The sequence below is a fragment of the Camelus bactrianus genome, chromosome 11 (assembly GCF_048773025.1).
Source record: "Camelus bactrianus isolate YW-2024 breed Bactrian camel chromosome 11, ASM4877302v1, whole genome shotgun sequence".
In the NCBI taxonomy this organism is placed as follows: Eukaryota; Metazoa; Chordata; class Mammalia; order Artiodactyla; family Camelidae; genus Camelus; species Camelus bactrianus.
In genome coordinates this window covers 12,383,122-12,397,968 of record NC_133549.1, presented here as the reverse complement: position 1 = coordinate 12,397,968, position 14,847 = coordinate 12,383,122, and the positions used below count along the sequence as shown (strand labels likewise).

At 52.5% G+C, this 14,847-nt stretch overlaps 1 long non-coding RNA gene across 2 annotated transcripts; it reads left to right on the top strand.

Moving 5' to 3' along the window:
* Nucleotides 1–1,448: 1,448 nt before the first annotated feature.
* LOC123619037 (uncharacterized) lies at nucleotides 1,449–14,499 on the top strand. 2 transcript variants are annotated; one of them, XR_006727559.2, is made up of 4 exons: nucleotides 1,449–3,864; nucleotides 6,946–7,169; nucleotides 7,845–9,377; nucleotides 11,784–14,499. It is a non-coding gene; the product is annotated as an uncharacterized LOC123619037 (long non-coding RNA). The 2 variants fall into 2 exon arrangements; XR_006727557.2 differs by having other exon boundaries at nucleotides 11,780–14,499.
* Nucleotides 14,500–14,847: the final 348 nt, after the last annotated feature.

Sequence of the window (14,847 nt, the reverse complement as noted above, 5' to 3'; positions counted from 1 at the left end):
TTCTTGGAGCCATAGTTCAAAAGTGCTCCTGACCCAAACACACACGTGTTGTAATCCTGCCCGCGGGGATTGTGTGGGGCCGAGAGGCAGCCAGGCAGCGCGCAGATCCCCCAGCCAGACCCAGATGCTGGGAGGGTGGACTGCCTTCTGAAGTTAGGTGGGTGGTGCCCGTCCAGGGAGGGGGAGGGGGAGGGAAGCTCGGGGGCTCCCCGCTTCCCCCCAGGGAGAGGGGCTGAAGCAGCTGAGACCAGCCCAACATCTGGAGTGCGGTGGGTGCCCAAAGGGTGGGGAGCCGTCTTGGAGAGAGCGCCCTCTCCATTCATTCACAAAGCCGATCTGTTGGAGAGGAGAGGCCCAGGCAGAGGAGGACTGCCTTCCAAACCCCCGCTGCGTTTGGCTTGGTCTTTCTCCCCTGCAGCACCCCACCCCTCCTTCTTAAATAAGACCTGGGAGAGAGGACAGAGGCGCTGCCAGACTTATTAGGAAAGGCGCAGTCGGGGTCTTGGCGAGCCCGGCGCTGCGGTCCACGTGGTCCTCAGCGCGCCTGCTTACTGTCAGCGGCTGCACTCCTGGCCTCGCCGCCTGGCCGCCTCCTCCTCCCTGCCGGCCACCTGGCTGCCCGCAGCGCTGGCCCCGCTGGCCCCGCTCCGGATCCAAACATTTCCACATTAGGCAGCCTCCGCCCGTGACCCGGGGTGACCTCTGCGCTGGCTCAGTGCCAAGCACCCCCCACCGCAGGTGCACTCGCCAGTGTTCTGGGTCACCCTTGTGATCCGGGGTCCAGACCCTTGGCAAAATTTAGCCAGCCTTCTTCAGTGCCCCGTGCCTGGCTCTATATCTCTACGCTGTTTGGGCAGACACCCCTGGGGACGCCCGAGAGGAGCTGCTGCCTCTTGTTCACACAGATTATAGCGCCCAGCGAGGGATGCTGGCCCCCCAAAAGGGGCTGGAGGACTCTGCCTCCCTCTTCATCCCTAGCTCTCTCTTTTTAAGCTTGTCTGATTTCCCTTTGGGACTCAAGAATCTGAGAAGTTATGATTCCTATACACACACCCACAGCTAGATTTGTGCAGCCATATATGGCAGCCACCCGCCGGGCGTGACTACGGAGCAGTGGAAACGGAGCTGCTCCAAATTGCGATGTGCTGTGAGTGGAAGTCACAAGCTGCATTTTGAGGACTTAGGTTAAAAAAAAGAACGGAAGGTATCATGTTTTGAAAGGATTTTGGGAAAAGTGGGTTAAATAAAAATGTGTTATTAAAATTAATTTTATCTGTTTCTTTTCACATCTTTGAAAGTGACTACTAAAAAAAACCACATGTAAGCTTTGCACTGCATCACAGCTGGACCATACAGCTCTAGACCGTCCACCAAGGGTGGTTCCTTCCATGCTAATATTCTGCATTTCCCTAACAGCTGGGCGGCTGGAGGCTCTGTACCTGCTACTTCCTTCCTGTCCCTCCCCTTCCTGCCTTCCTGCCGGCTTCCCTGAAGAATTTCCAGCCATCGTCCAGGATGCAAGCTTAGAGCCTTTCATCCAGGCAGCCTCTGGATGGGGTGGCCCCCGGCTGCATAGCCATCGCTGCCCCAGCTCATGCCGCCTGCATCCTCGGCCTGCTCGACTGTCACTAGGCAGTCCTCGAGGGCAGTCTTTGTGCCCAGCTTCCCTGGCACACAGCCCGTGAACACGTGTGTGCGCTCAACCAAAGGCTGGTGAGCAACCCGAAGGAGTGGAGCCATTGGAATCCAGTTTTATTTATTTTTCCATTGTGAGGGGCAAAAAGGGACTCACCGAAGTCACAATGCTTTGGTTGTAGCTGTTGGCCCTTGAAGGAATGAGCCAAATCTGGCCTTCGGACATGTTTGGGACTATTCAAAAGACACTTTTAGGCATTCTCATTTTATTAAGAGTGTGAGCATTTTAGGTCAAGTAAAAGTCATGGGTCACAATTTCATTTACTCTCTGTGACACGTTTCTGGGAAGCCAGGATGTTGTGAAGTGGAAACCCAGGTCTGTGTCGTCTTTACAGCACTTGGGAGCTTGAATGGGACTGGTCCACATTCACTTATACTGTGAATGCTTTAATGTGAAAAAACAAACAAACCAAAAACCAAAAAAACACCCACTCACTAGGAATGACTAGTAATAGGTATGGAATTTCTTTTTGGGATGATGCAAATGTTCCAAAATTGATGGTGGCGATGATTACCCAACTCGGTTACTGTACGAGAATCCATGGAATTGTATACTTTAAAATGGTAAATTGTATAGGATGTGAATTATATCTTCATAAAGCTTTTCTTTTTTTAAAAAAAGATCATGAACTGTAATGGAAAAGAATCTGAAAAAAATATATATGTATGTATACATATAAATGAATCGCTTTGCCCTTACACCTGGAACTAACATTGTAAACCGACTACACTTTGGTAAAGAATGAAAATTTTTAAAAAAGATCTCATGAATCATTTTTATATTTATATGAAACTTTTTATATTTAATGATGAAATGATAATATTTTTGGCCATCTGAGTTAGATTATTACAACTAATCTTTCCCTATTTCTTCGTCTTAAACAAGGCTGCTGGAAATTAACAATGACACCCAGGGCTCACATTATATTTCTGTGGGACGGCACTGCTGGAAGGGAATTATGCTCAGTTTACTTTGAGACGCTTAACGGAGGTCTGTGAGCATCTCAACCAGGTTTCTCACAGCCGAGGAACCTGGCAACTTTGACTCTGAGTCCTCTAGCCATGCCACAAAACAAGCATCCAGGTCCGGAAGTTTGAATTCTGGCTCCTCCAGCCAGATGCTGCCTGGAAGGACCCACCCTGACTTACCCTCTGCAGACATGGCCCCACTGGCCCTCTGGGAAACTCCCTGGTTCCGCAGAGACTTGCCAGGTAATAATTACAGATGTGCCAAGACCCTCCCACTTTATACACTTAGTCATAATTATTTGCCTTTACCAGGCACCAGAGGTGTGATGGGAGATTAGCTGCACAGAGAGGAGCCCCAGCATGCAGATCACCTTGAAGTTGACCTGTCAGCCGATTTCACAGCACCTGCCGTACCAGCCTGAGGGGCTGCAATTCTTTCCTTGGGAAAGAGAGCTGCAAATTCCACCTCTGGGCCTCCATCCAAATCCTTGCCACCCTCTTCCAGCTTCTGGAAGGCAGAGAGAGGCAGCTATAGAGCTGGGGAATTTTTTTTTCCAGGGGAAGTTCTGCACCTAATTTCACTTTTATAACATCGTCAAGCAGTCTCTTAAGATTTTGGTCTTTTAACGGCCCCTCCCCCCGCCGTCCACACTCAGTCCCACCTACATGTATAAACATTAAAATCCACATCAGCATGTACTTGCTCTCTTGAGTCCCCTAGATACTGTGTCCCTGGGTCATCGGCTTCCCCCTTCCGGGGTCGTCCCGAGCAGGGTTCTTGGAGGCAGTGGGAAGAATCTTGGTAAACCAGGTGCTTCCGCCCATTTGCATAAACCAGGCACCATGCCTGCCCACCCCACATGCTGAATACTGCCGGGAAGGGGAAAAGACACATTTATCAAAGGGGAGGAAAAATTCAGGCCTTTTCATTAAGGGCAGAAGATTTTGGAGTTCGGATCAGCTGGCCAAGTGCGTGACCAATGTTCTTGGCTTCGTGGAAGCAGCAAAAGATTTGAAAAATCACAGAGCCCTTAGTCCTCCAAGTAAAAACCCATTTATCTTGGGAATATTTTTTTTAAAAAGTGCTGGCAATGGAAATTTTCCGATGAGATGCATTTCTTCTCGCCTGAATGTCTTGAATGCCTGCTGGATTTGTCTCTCTGCTAAGATACTCGCACTTGCAAATCTGTGCTTTTCAAGGTGAGGAGATGAAAATAAAAAAAGTCTGTGAGATGTATTTGTGGGAGGGCCGAAAACAGGAAGCAAATTGGAGCCACAACATGTGGGGCAAGGTGGCTGGGTCTGGGGAGGATATTTGCTTGTTTGGACTGAGAGCAGGCGCCCCCATCCCACCCACCGCTAGGAGCCCTGTCCGCTGTGACTCGCCCATGGAAACCAAGGTTCTCTTTGGGACTTGGTGGGACTGGGTTATTTTTCTCAGCTTAAACTGTTTTTATATGGTTACCCTCAGTCCTCCTTTCTGTTTTGGGATATTTTTATATTTTTTTAGAAAAAACCCAGAACATCTTGATTTTGAAAAGGCACATTCACCCAAATAAGGTGCCAAGAGCATAAACAAGTCAATATTTCATGCGTCAACAGCCAAAATTCCCAGTACGTGCAGAGAAGTTTGAGAACAAGAAAGGAAGGAAAAGGCTCAGTCCTTGCCCTCCAGGTGTGTAAACACCTCTCGGTCCCCTCTCCTGACCTCTCTGCGTGCCTTCCGTTTCTGCGGCTTTGAAGGGAGAGAACTCAGGTGGGAGAAGAGGACGGTATTGGGGTGCTGGTTATGGGAGGAGGAAGGCGTCTCAGGAAGCGCCTGGGGAGGACGTGGAATGGATGCAGGACGGAGAGTTCGTCTGCGAGGGGTGGTCCAGTGATCTTGAGTGAGGGGACTCAGCATGCATCCCTTCACGGCTTCCCACAGCTCATGCAGTAGACTGTCGTCACCACACCAGCCCTTGGGCGAGGTCACAGAGCCGTGTTGGCACCATTTCATAGGAGGGACACTGGGGGACAGACATTCCAGGAAGTTCTTCACCAGCTTGGGAAGGTGCAGACTCTGCAGTCACTGGCTTTGGCTTTATGTCCAGAGAAATCCAAAAGGCGCCGCACACAGTGCGCCGAGTAGCGTGGCAGACTGTCGTGCGGCCCAGCCTTGGGCGCCATCTTGGAGTCTTTGCTCGTCTGCATTTCTCATGTCCATCCAATGGCCAAGTCCCATCACTCCTCCCTGGCTCGTCTCTAGCTACTCTCCCTTTCCATCCCCGTGTCTCTTACCCAGGTCCGGGAATATGGCGTTTAAGCAGAGAGTGCCAGCCTGTGGGAGCTAGTTTTCACTCAACACTGCACGACTGCTGGTCTAGATCTCTGTGTCCAACGATCTCTTCCAACCCCTCGGCCCACAGTTACCCGGATCCGAAGCAGATTCTCCAGGAAATGCGGTGACATGCTGAGTCTGTGGGCCGGGGAACACCATCAGTGACTGAGGAATACAGCTCACTGACTTTCGTTTTGCAGACACGGAGGCTGAGACGTGGCGAGGTTAGGTGACTGGCCTGAAGTCGTTCAGCAAATTGGCAGCAGAGCTAGAGCTGGCACCAGATTTTCTGACTCCCCATCCTCTCCCCTAGACCTACTCATGGGGAATGTTCTCCCAGACTGTTCTCCATCAGCAGTGGGGAGAAGCTGAACTGAGTGCACTAAGTCCCTGAGGATGTTCCCAGGAAGGGCCTTCCCTAGGGCCACCTGCGAGCCCGTGAGCTGGGGGTGCCACTGTGTGGTGGGGCAGAGGCCCCCAGGAAGGGCAGGCACAGGAGGCACTCCCCCCACCCATCAGTGAAGCCTGTCCACCCAACTCCAGTACACATCTGATTGTGCCCTCATCTCCTGACACCTGCCCGCACCCAAGTGCAGGTCCCCGTGACATTGCTCCTGAAATGCCTCCTTCCTGGAACTTCTGGCCACCTCCAGTCTGCTCTTTATGTAGCACCAAAAGTGATGATCTTAGAAGAAGGAAAAGAAAGAGAAAAAGAAGAGGAGTGGTGGGGGAGGGGGAGGAGGAGAGATTTAGTACAAGGGAAGGGGAAGAGGAGAGAGGAGGAGGTGGAGCTGGGGGTGAAGGAGGAGATGGTATTACATCCTTCATCCCCCATATCTCATTAAAACCCCTCAGTAGCAGCACCCCATTGTACTTAGAATAAAATCCAAACCTGGAGTAAAACTCTGTGCCCTGGCCCCGGCCCGTCCTGTCCAGCCGTCTTCCTCCCTGCTTCTCTGTACTCACACCACTCCTGTCACATTGGTCTTCTTTCAGTTCCTTGGGCACTGGCTAGCCGCTTTGCTGCCCCAGGACCTTTGCACATGTTCTCCCCGCTTCCAAGAATGCTGTGGGTGTTTTTCTTTCTTTCTTTCTTTTTCTTTTTTGCATCTTCTGATTCTTTCATTTCCTTTAGGTCTCAGCTTGAGTGTATCCTTCTCAAGGGAACAGTTCCTGCTCCCTTGATGGAGACCCCAGAGGGCTGGCAAGAGGCCTCGGACACACAGAACCAGTCATAACTAAGCGGTTTGGGATTTCTGGGTGAAAGGGGCCCTACAGGTTCAAAATGTTCCTGTAAAACTTGCCAAGGTGGTAACCCTTACAGCAGTACTGCTTGGCAGTTCTTTCTGGTGACCATGCAGTTTTGTGTCCATTTGGGCGGAGGGCTGGGACAGAGCTGCCAGTGAACCAGGGCGCGTGCCAGGCGATGGGTGTGCGGGGGCCTTGCCCCAGCCCAGCCAGCAGCGCGCGCACCCTTATAGTGGCTCCAGTCTTGTCCTCAAGCTCCGACTGGCCTCTGGTTTGTTATTGGAAGTCGCCCCGATGCTTCCCTTTAAATAGATCCTAAGCAAACCTCACAATTTGTTTTTCTTGAAATGGTCCTGAGAGGTGCTTTCCAAGAAACAAGGGAAAAAAAGTGAATTCACAGTGGTGACTTTGAGTCTGTTTGGGTAAGGGCGGTCGGAGGGAAGGGGGAGTCAATGGCACATTCCCGACAGCAAAGCCTTTCCTTCTTGTCGGTGGTGTGTGCGCCGGCAGGGACACGGCGCGGCCTGGGAGGGAGGGGAGGGCCGGCGGCGTGCTTCACAGCTGCTCCTGCTGCATCCTGGGCGTTGCTCCTGGGAGCCCCTGGGGCAGGCGCTGGGGAGGGGGCTGTCTGCGTTTCCTAGGGCCCTGTAACAAGGTACCACAAACTGGGTGGTTGAAAGCAAAGAAATAGTGTTTTTCTTTCCTTCTTCTAGAGGCTGGAAGTCTGAAATGAGTGCGTCGCGGGAGCACACCCCTTCCGTGCGCACGCCTGGTCATCGCACGGCCTCCTTTCCGCTGCCTCTGCCTCTGTGTCCAGCTCTCACTCTCCTCATAAGAACACAAGTCATTAAGTTTAGGGCCCACCCGGTCCATTAGGATCGCGTCAACTTGATTACACCTGCAGAGACCGTATTTCCAAATAGCGCCCTCTTCCCAGGTACTGGCGTGAGGACTTCGATGTATCTTTTGCAGGGGGACACAATTCAGTCCAGCACGGGAGGCGGTCCCCTTGCTCCTACACGGGTGGTCACAGCCTGTGCATGTTTCACAAACACACGGAGCTGATGAGAAAACATCCCCTCCAATCTGAGTAAGGAAGATGTGATTTCAAAGCAGAGGATGTGTACTTTATAAAAAGCATCTTGAAGTTCGGAGAGACTGCTGCGATTTAGGAAACCTCCTTCCTTCAAAGATTTCCAGATGCGTGTCACCTAGCTCACTGCGGCAGGCTGAACAGTGCTCCCTCGAAGCTGTTCACATCCTGATCCCGGGGGCCTGTGAATGTTAGCTTACACGGCAAGGGGGAGTTGGCAGATGTGACTAAGTTGAGGATTTTGAAGTGAGATGATTCTGGATTATATGAGTGGGTCCAGCGTCATCATAAGGGTCCTTATAAGAGGGAGGCAGGTGGGTCGAGGTCAGAGAGGGAGATGCGACCATCGGAGCAAGGTCAGAAACAGAGGGATTTGGGGGGAGGGTATATATAGCTCAGCGGCAGAGCAGGTGCCTAGCATGCACGAGGTCCTGGGTTCAATCCCCAGCCCCTCCATTAAAAATAATAAATAAATACCTAATTACCTCCCCATAACAACTTTTTTTTTTTTTTTTTTAGTTGGAATAAAAGGAAAGAAACGGAGGGGTCTGAAGATATTCCACTCTGGCTTGGGGGATGGAGGAAGGGGCAAGAGGCCAGGAAAGGCAAGCAGCCTTTAGAAGCTGGAAAAGGCATGGAAATGGCCCCCAGGAGCAAACAGTCCTGCTGACACCTTACTCTTTGCCCTGTGAGATGGGTTTTCCACTTCCGGCAAATACATTTCTCTTGTTTTAAGCCACGGAGTTGGTGGCGCTTTGTCACAGCAGCAGTGAGAAACTAATACAGTCATGCAGCCCGGCTCAGTGTCTTGTATTAATTTAACAAACTATCCATCCATCACTTGTCTTGGCTGGCTGACATCTGGAGGAGCACGCTGCAGGTGGAGGACACGCAAGAACTGCCTGCTGGATGAGAACACTGAGAGCTGATTGTGTACGTTGTTGATTGTATCCGCCCTTTGGATTCATCACTGCCTTCGCACCTGTAGAACAGAGGAGAAGTGAATGCTGAACAGATACTTGTACAAAGTGTACATAGATGATGTGATGAGGCCACGACAGTGCACTCTGGGGAATGCTGGCAGAGAGAGCAACAGGGACCTGAATCAGATCCGGCGGTCGGGCAAAGCCCCCTGGGCGCACAGTCGAAATGAGGACTGGACACACCTTCTCTCGGTTCCAGCTCCAATGACAGAAACTCTCTCTGCACCAGGAGGCGACCTGATTGGAGCTCTCCTGGTGTTCACCGTTGTCTTAACGGTGGGAGGCTGCCATTTGTTCCTGGAGGAAACGTGATGAGGGCTAAGCCTGGCTCTGAGCTTGAAGGGGGGATGACGACGTTTGCAGTCGTTCTGCCGTTAATGCAGAGCGCCCTCCCATCCATCTCCTGGCTCCCTGCACGCTGTTCGCGCTCCGCCTGATGAATGGTGGTCGCATCAACACTCTGCAGGGATGGGAGAAGGGACCACTGCCCCATTTCCACTGCCATCACAAGACACGGGTGAGCCTTGTCCTGGCTGTTGGGGCCACAGGCACTTTCTGAAGTGGAGCTGGAGCCCAGGGCTAGATTTGTGCTCACTGGGCATCTCGGCGCAGGGAAAGGGACAGAGCTGGGGACATGACACTGAACACGGCAGAATCCCTGCACCCAGGTGTTGGTGATGGGCGGGAGAGGCGAATGCAAATGCTCAGAATACAAACCCTGGAGTGTTATCATGGAAGCAAGAAGTGAGACTCAGCAAACTCTGAGGAGCGCAGGAGAGCACCGAGGGGCCTGGAAGGAGCTCGGAGTCTGGTAAACGAAGAGGAGAAGACACTGGGGGTGGGGCAGCGAGAGCGAAGCCTCCCCACACTTCAGGGCTCTGGACCATTGGGGACATGGCTTCCCGCCTCCTCCCTTTTCTCCTCAAACCAGCGAGGACAGCGGGGACCATTTCTTGAGTGTTTCCTATGTGGCCGACTGGCTAGAAGATGGACACACGCCACCTCTTCCTCCGTCCTCACAACAGCACCCCCCATTACATCACCGACATCCTCACTCCCGTCCTTGCAGGTGAGCCTCAGAGGTGTGATAACTACCCCTCCAACCTCAACAGCCGCTCAGATCTGGGCGCCACCCACTTACAATCACACCCGGGCTCTCGGGAAGATGCCGATGATAGATCTGTGGAAGAGAGAGTGATGGGGGTTCCTCCTCCCGCCCTCCCCGCAACACATCCACACCTGAGGTTTTCCGCCTCATGGCCCCCAGAGCAGGCCCTGAGTGCAAGTTGGCGCCTGGGAGGGCCCACCGTTTTTAGGGGCCACCCGGGAAAGCCGAGGTTAAGCCAGCGCCTGCTGAGCACAGGGATCTCTCCCCTTGCAGTGCTGTGGGGCCGGACACGTGCTCTCTGGATGTGCTCATGGGGGCCTCCTCTAGGAGCCGAGTCGCTTGAGCTCGGCAGTAGGAAGGCAGGCCTGGGTGCCAGAAGCTTCTGCAGGCTGCCACTTGCCACCTGCCAGCCAGAAACCCCGAGCTCCCCTGCACCTACTCTCGCCAGCCCTGCCTTATCAAGTGGAATCTTGTCGAGCGGCTGGCATCTCCGCCACTGTGGGGGAAACACCCTCGTCAGACAAAAGCTCTCTAGAGCTCTGGCTCTGAGGGAAGTTGGCCCCTGGCTACGGCCTCTTGACAGCACTTCTTGCTCAAGTATTTACAGGGGACCCACTGAAGGTCCCTCTTCCACACCCTCCCGGTGGGTCACTCCCCTGGGCACCCATGGGAGGGAAGCCCTTGGCCCCCGGGGACATGGCTGCTGAGAAGGGCAGGGGTGGAAGCCTGTTCTGGAGCAGCGCCAAGGAATGTGGGGTGGGCACCCCCCCACCAGCCTTACTTCACCATCCTGAACCACATTCCTCGGCCACCAGGCAGGAAGCTCCCCCCAAGGAGGCCCAAGGGAAGGATGTTGTGTCCAGGAAAGGCCAGGAGGCACTGGGCGCCTCCCATTCACCTGGGGAGGCGAGCCCCTCCAGGAGCTCCCCTGCTCTTTGTTTAGGCTCCCTTCAGTTGCTGGGTTGGTCCAGAGAGGCCCACGTGGAGTCAGTCCTCATGGTCTGCATCCCACTGTGGACCAGCTTACCTCGCTGCCAGGCGGTGGCCAGTGGGACAAGGCCCTGACTTGGAGACGCTCAGCCCTTGGTGCTCGAGTGGTCACGGGGCTCCACCCTCACTTGGATCCCTCCCACGACAGTAGTAAACACCGATCTTGAAGTCTACTGGGTCAAGAGGGTGCTGAGATCTACTGGGCTGGCGTTTCAATTTTTTTTTTGCATTTTTTAAATTGAGTTATAGTCAGTTTACAACGTTGTGTCAATTTCTGGTGACAGCATAGTGTTTCAGTCATACATACACATACATATATTCTTTTTCAGATTCTTTTTCATGATAGGTTACTCAAAGGTATTGAATATAGTTCCCTGTGCTCTACAGTAGGACCTTGTTATTTATCTATTTTATATAGAGTAGTTTGTATCTGCAAATCTTGAACTCCCAATTTATCCCTTCCCACCCCCTCTCCCCACCACCTTGGCAACCATGAGTTTGTTTTCTATGTCTGTGAGTCTGTCTCAGTTTTGTAAATAAGTTCATTCGTGCCATTTTTTTAGATTCCACATATAAGTGACATCATATGGTAGTTTTCTTTCTCCGTCTGACTTACTCAGAGACCCAACCACCCTGGGAAAACGCAGCCGCCGGTCCCTAAGACGGGGTGACTGGGGAAGCCGTACGTGGGAGAGAGAGTCAGGAGTTCTCTTTTGGAAACGCGACGGTGGAGATGCCAGTCGGATGTTCGGGATGGTTGGATCTCTGAGGCCGGAGCTGAGGGGAGAGATCTGGGCTGGGGATAGGACTTTGGTACCATCAGTGTAAGAAAGGTATTTACAATCATGACTCTGGGTGAGATCGTTGGCGCAGGAGGGAAACCAGACAGGTGTGCTGTGGCCAGGAGGAGGAGGGGGAGGGGGAGGAGGGGCAGGAGCTGTTTCAGGAGGAGAGACTAGTCAGCTGGGTCAGATGATGCCAGGAGGTCACGTAAGATGAGGACTGAGAGTCAGCCCAGCTCCAAGCAGCCCCAGCATACTGTGTGCTGCTTGGTCCCTCAGTATTTGACCGACGACAGAGGCTGAAAACTAAAACAAACAAACAGATCACAAGCTCCAGTCACAGTCTGGTTACTTAACACTCGGTTTCTCTAAACTGCTGGGCGTACCCCAGGCTCTGCAGGGCTCCCTTCGGGGTCTCGAGGTGATGTCCTTCCTGCCCCGCGGCAGGTGCCTGCCTGGATGTGGGGTGGAAAAGGAGTTCTCCTGGGGCTGTTACGTTGTAATTGCCCTAGAGGACCTTCAGGGAAGACTTTCGCAAACCTGGCCTCTTTTTAAGAGAATTGTCACCCTCTGATTTCTTTCTTTTGCCAGTTAGGGTTTACAGATAACGAATGGAGTTCACCTGCCCTGGGATTTGACCTGTACTAGAAAATCACCATTCAGCACAGCGCACGGCCCTGGAGGAGGAATCTCCGAAGCACAGTGGTTGGAACAAGAGGCGGGTTGAGCGGAAGTGAACCTCGCAGGGGAGGAAAGCTGTCAGCCTTGGCCGTGGACTGGCTGCGTGGTCTGAGGTAACTCAGAGTGCTCTCGCGAGCCTGTCTCCTCTATTAGACAGTGAGCTCCAGGGACCAGGTGTGCGTCCTGGTCACCTGCCTCGATGCCTGGCTCCTGGGAGTTTCTCACTAAATATTTGTTGAACAAAGGAGGAGATACATCAGTGTCCCTCTTGCCTACTGGGACCTTAATGCCATCCTTGTTGTGTGGCCAAGCCGTGGCCTGGCCCCCAGTGAGGTTTCCAGCCTCATTATTGGTGAAAAGTACTTTTAGATGCCTGATTATTTCCTTGTTTGCTGCTCCATCCCTAGTCAGTCCGGCCCTCTGATCTCCCCGCTGGGCCTCGGCACCACGTTACCTCTCCTTGCCCTAAATCCATACTCTCAGGGCAGCCACAGCCCTCCCGTCTGGAGTGCGGCCGCTCCGGTGCAGCTCCTGGCGCAGCCTGCCTGCTCCTAGGTACACGTGGGTTCCGTCTGAGGAGGGCAAGAGGGGGCACATCGTGAGGATGAGAGTAAGGTCGGATCCTGGGGTTCGAACAGATTTGAACCTCTGTGTGCACCACATCTCCCGCCACCATAGACAGCTGAAGGGTGACTGGTTTAAAAACTAAACTTTTCATTTTGAGGTGCTTACACATTCACACACAGTGGTAAGAAATAACACAGAGAGATCTGTGTCTCTTTTACTCACGTTCCCCTATTGGTAACGTCTACAGAACTATTGTACAATGTCACACGGGGATACTGACACTGAGACGGTCAAGACATCGAACCTTCCACCCTGCAGAGGTCTCTCACGCTGGTCTTTTACGGCCACACTTACTTCCTTTTACTCACCCCTCACCCCCGCCATCCCGCATCCTGAACTCCTGACAACAGCTAACCTGCCCTCCACGTCTGCAATTTTGTCATGTCAAGAATTTAAGAAAAAAGGAATCTTGCGGCATGTAACCTTGACTCTCTCCCTCGGCACAATTGCCGGCAGATTCGACCGAGTTGCTCTCTGTGTCAAGAGTCTGTGCCTTTTTTATGGCTGAGTGGGACGCCACGAGACAGAGGGACAGTGGCACCTGCTGAAGGACATCTGGGTTGCTTCCAGGTCGGGAGCGTCACAAAGAAAGCTGCTCACGGACCTTCATGGACAGGTTTCTGTGTGAACAGAAGTTTTCATTTCTCTGGGATGAATGCCCTTTCCTCATCCAGCTGAGCAGTTGGGCTCTTTTTCATGCCATCAGTTAGTGTGTTCAGGGAAGGCAAGCTAGTGTTACTATTAGCTAAGGAAAAATAAAATTGAGAGGCGGGCAATCTGTTGTCCCTAAACGGTATCGTCTATTCCAAACTAAACAGGAGTGATGTTCGTATCAGTTTCTGTTCGTGGAGACCCCCATCCCTTCTCCCCCTCTTCAGGATGAACAGACATTGCCTATGTGACCAGCAAATACACATCACACTTATTAAGCTGTCTCTCCAACAGGTTAGCTAATCTCTTGGGAATGTAGGGTGATGCCTCAGAGATCATGGACCCCCTGACATCTGACTCATTGGACCCTTCTGTATTTCTATGTGTTTACTCTCACACAGAGTAATAATGGAACAGAGCTCTCATCTGCAAAATTAAAGATCCTGGAACACTATCCATGGGTCATGCTTTGGGTTGTCTTTCTACAGGGCTGATGGATTTGCGTGGCTCTGTCCTGCTGGTGACCAGTGGTTCATCTTGGAGGCAGATGGCCAGGGTTAAGGGTGGAATCTGAGGCCATGAGGCGGAGTGAAATTAACTGCTTCCGTCACATGGGGACTGAACCGCTGACCTTCACCTCATTAGCACAGCACTCCAACTCAGCAATTCCCAACCTCAATTTTATATCACCCTGGGGTGTTTCCACTTATCTCAAGAGGGAGCTGTGCAATTCCCCCAAGAGGATTCATTTTAATTCACTTTAATTTAAGCATTAAATATGGGCTATGCAGGCAGTCCTTTGCAGGAATAGAGGAGAATGGATGATGTTAAAAAAACTTAAGCCGCTAAATGATACACTAAATAGTTGCTATTCGCTAAAGATGCGCTGGTACCCAAATACCCCTTAGCACTCTCTCCAACCCACTGAGCCAGTCTGGGGAGGAAGGAGCCCGGGTGTTAGCAGCACACAGGGAAGGCTTTTAGATTATGGAGGAAAGCAGCCCAGGCCCTCCAGACACCTGCGTTTCGTAGGCACGGTTTCCCGGGGGCAGCCGGGTGCACTCTGCCTCGGCCAGGGCCCGGGGGCACAGCTCAGCTCTGGTCCAGCCAGGCCCCCCCTTTTCTTCCCAGGGACTGTGACGCTTTGCAGAGTCTTAGGAATTTGCTGCAGGAACAATTCGTGATTTATTAAGATAATAAATTGGGGCTTTGTTGTCAGGGCTTTTTCCTGGGTCAGTACACGAGATTTATCACTGCGATGCCCGCCCGGGGAGCACGTGGGCTCACGGGGTCCCCGTGCCCTCTGGCCGCTGGCTTGTTCTGGAAGTGAGCGAGGTCTTAGCAGGCCCATGCAGGGCAGGCCGGCAGCCTACGCGCCGGGCAGGGGGAGGAACGGTGGGAATCAGCTCTTTAATGAACGTCTTCAGAACCCTTCATGGCACTTTCCCGATCACGGCCACATGCATTTATTCAAGGCTGATAATTACAGCTCCTTCCACTGGCAGTGCACTTTCTCCTTATCCAAGGGCTCTCGCGTACAGCACCTTCCTTGTTTGCTCGTTACACACCTGTCAAGAATTACTAGCTTCATTTTATTGGTGGGCAAACAGATTCAGAACAATTAAGCAGCTTGCCCAAGGTCACACAGCGAGTAAATCTTGGAGGCACCAGCACCTCCCACGTCTGTCCATATCCTGTGT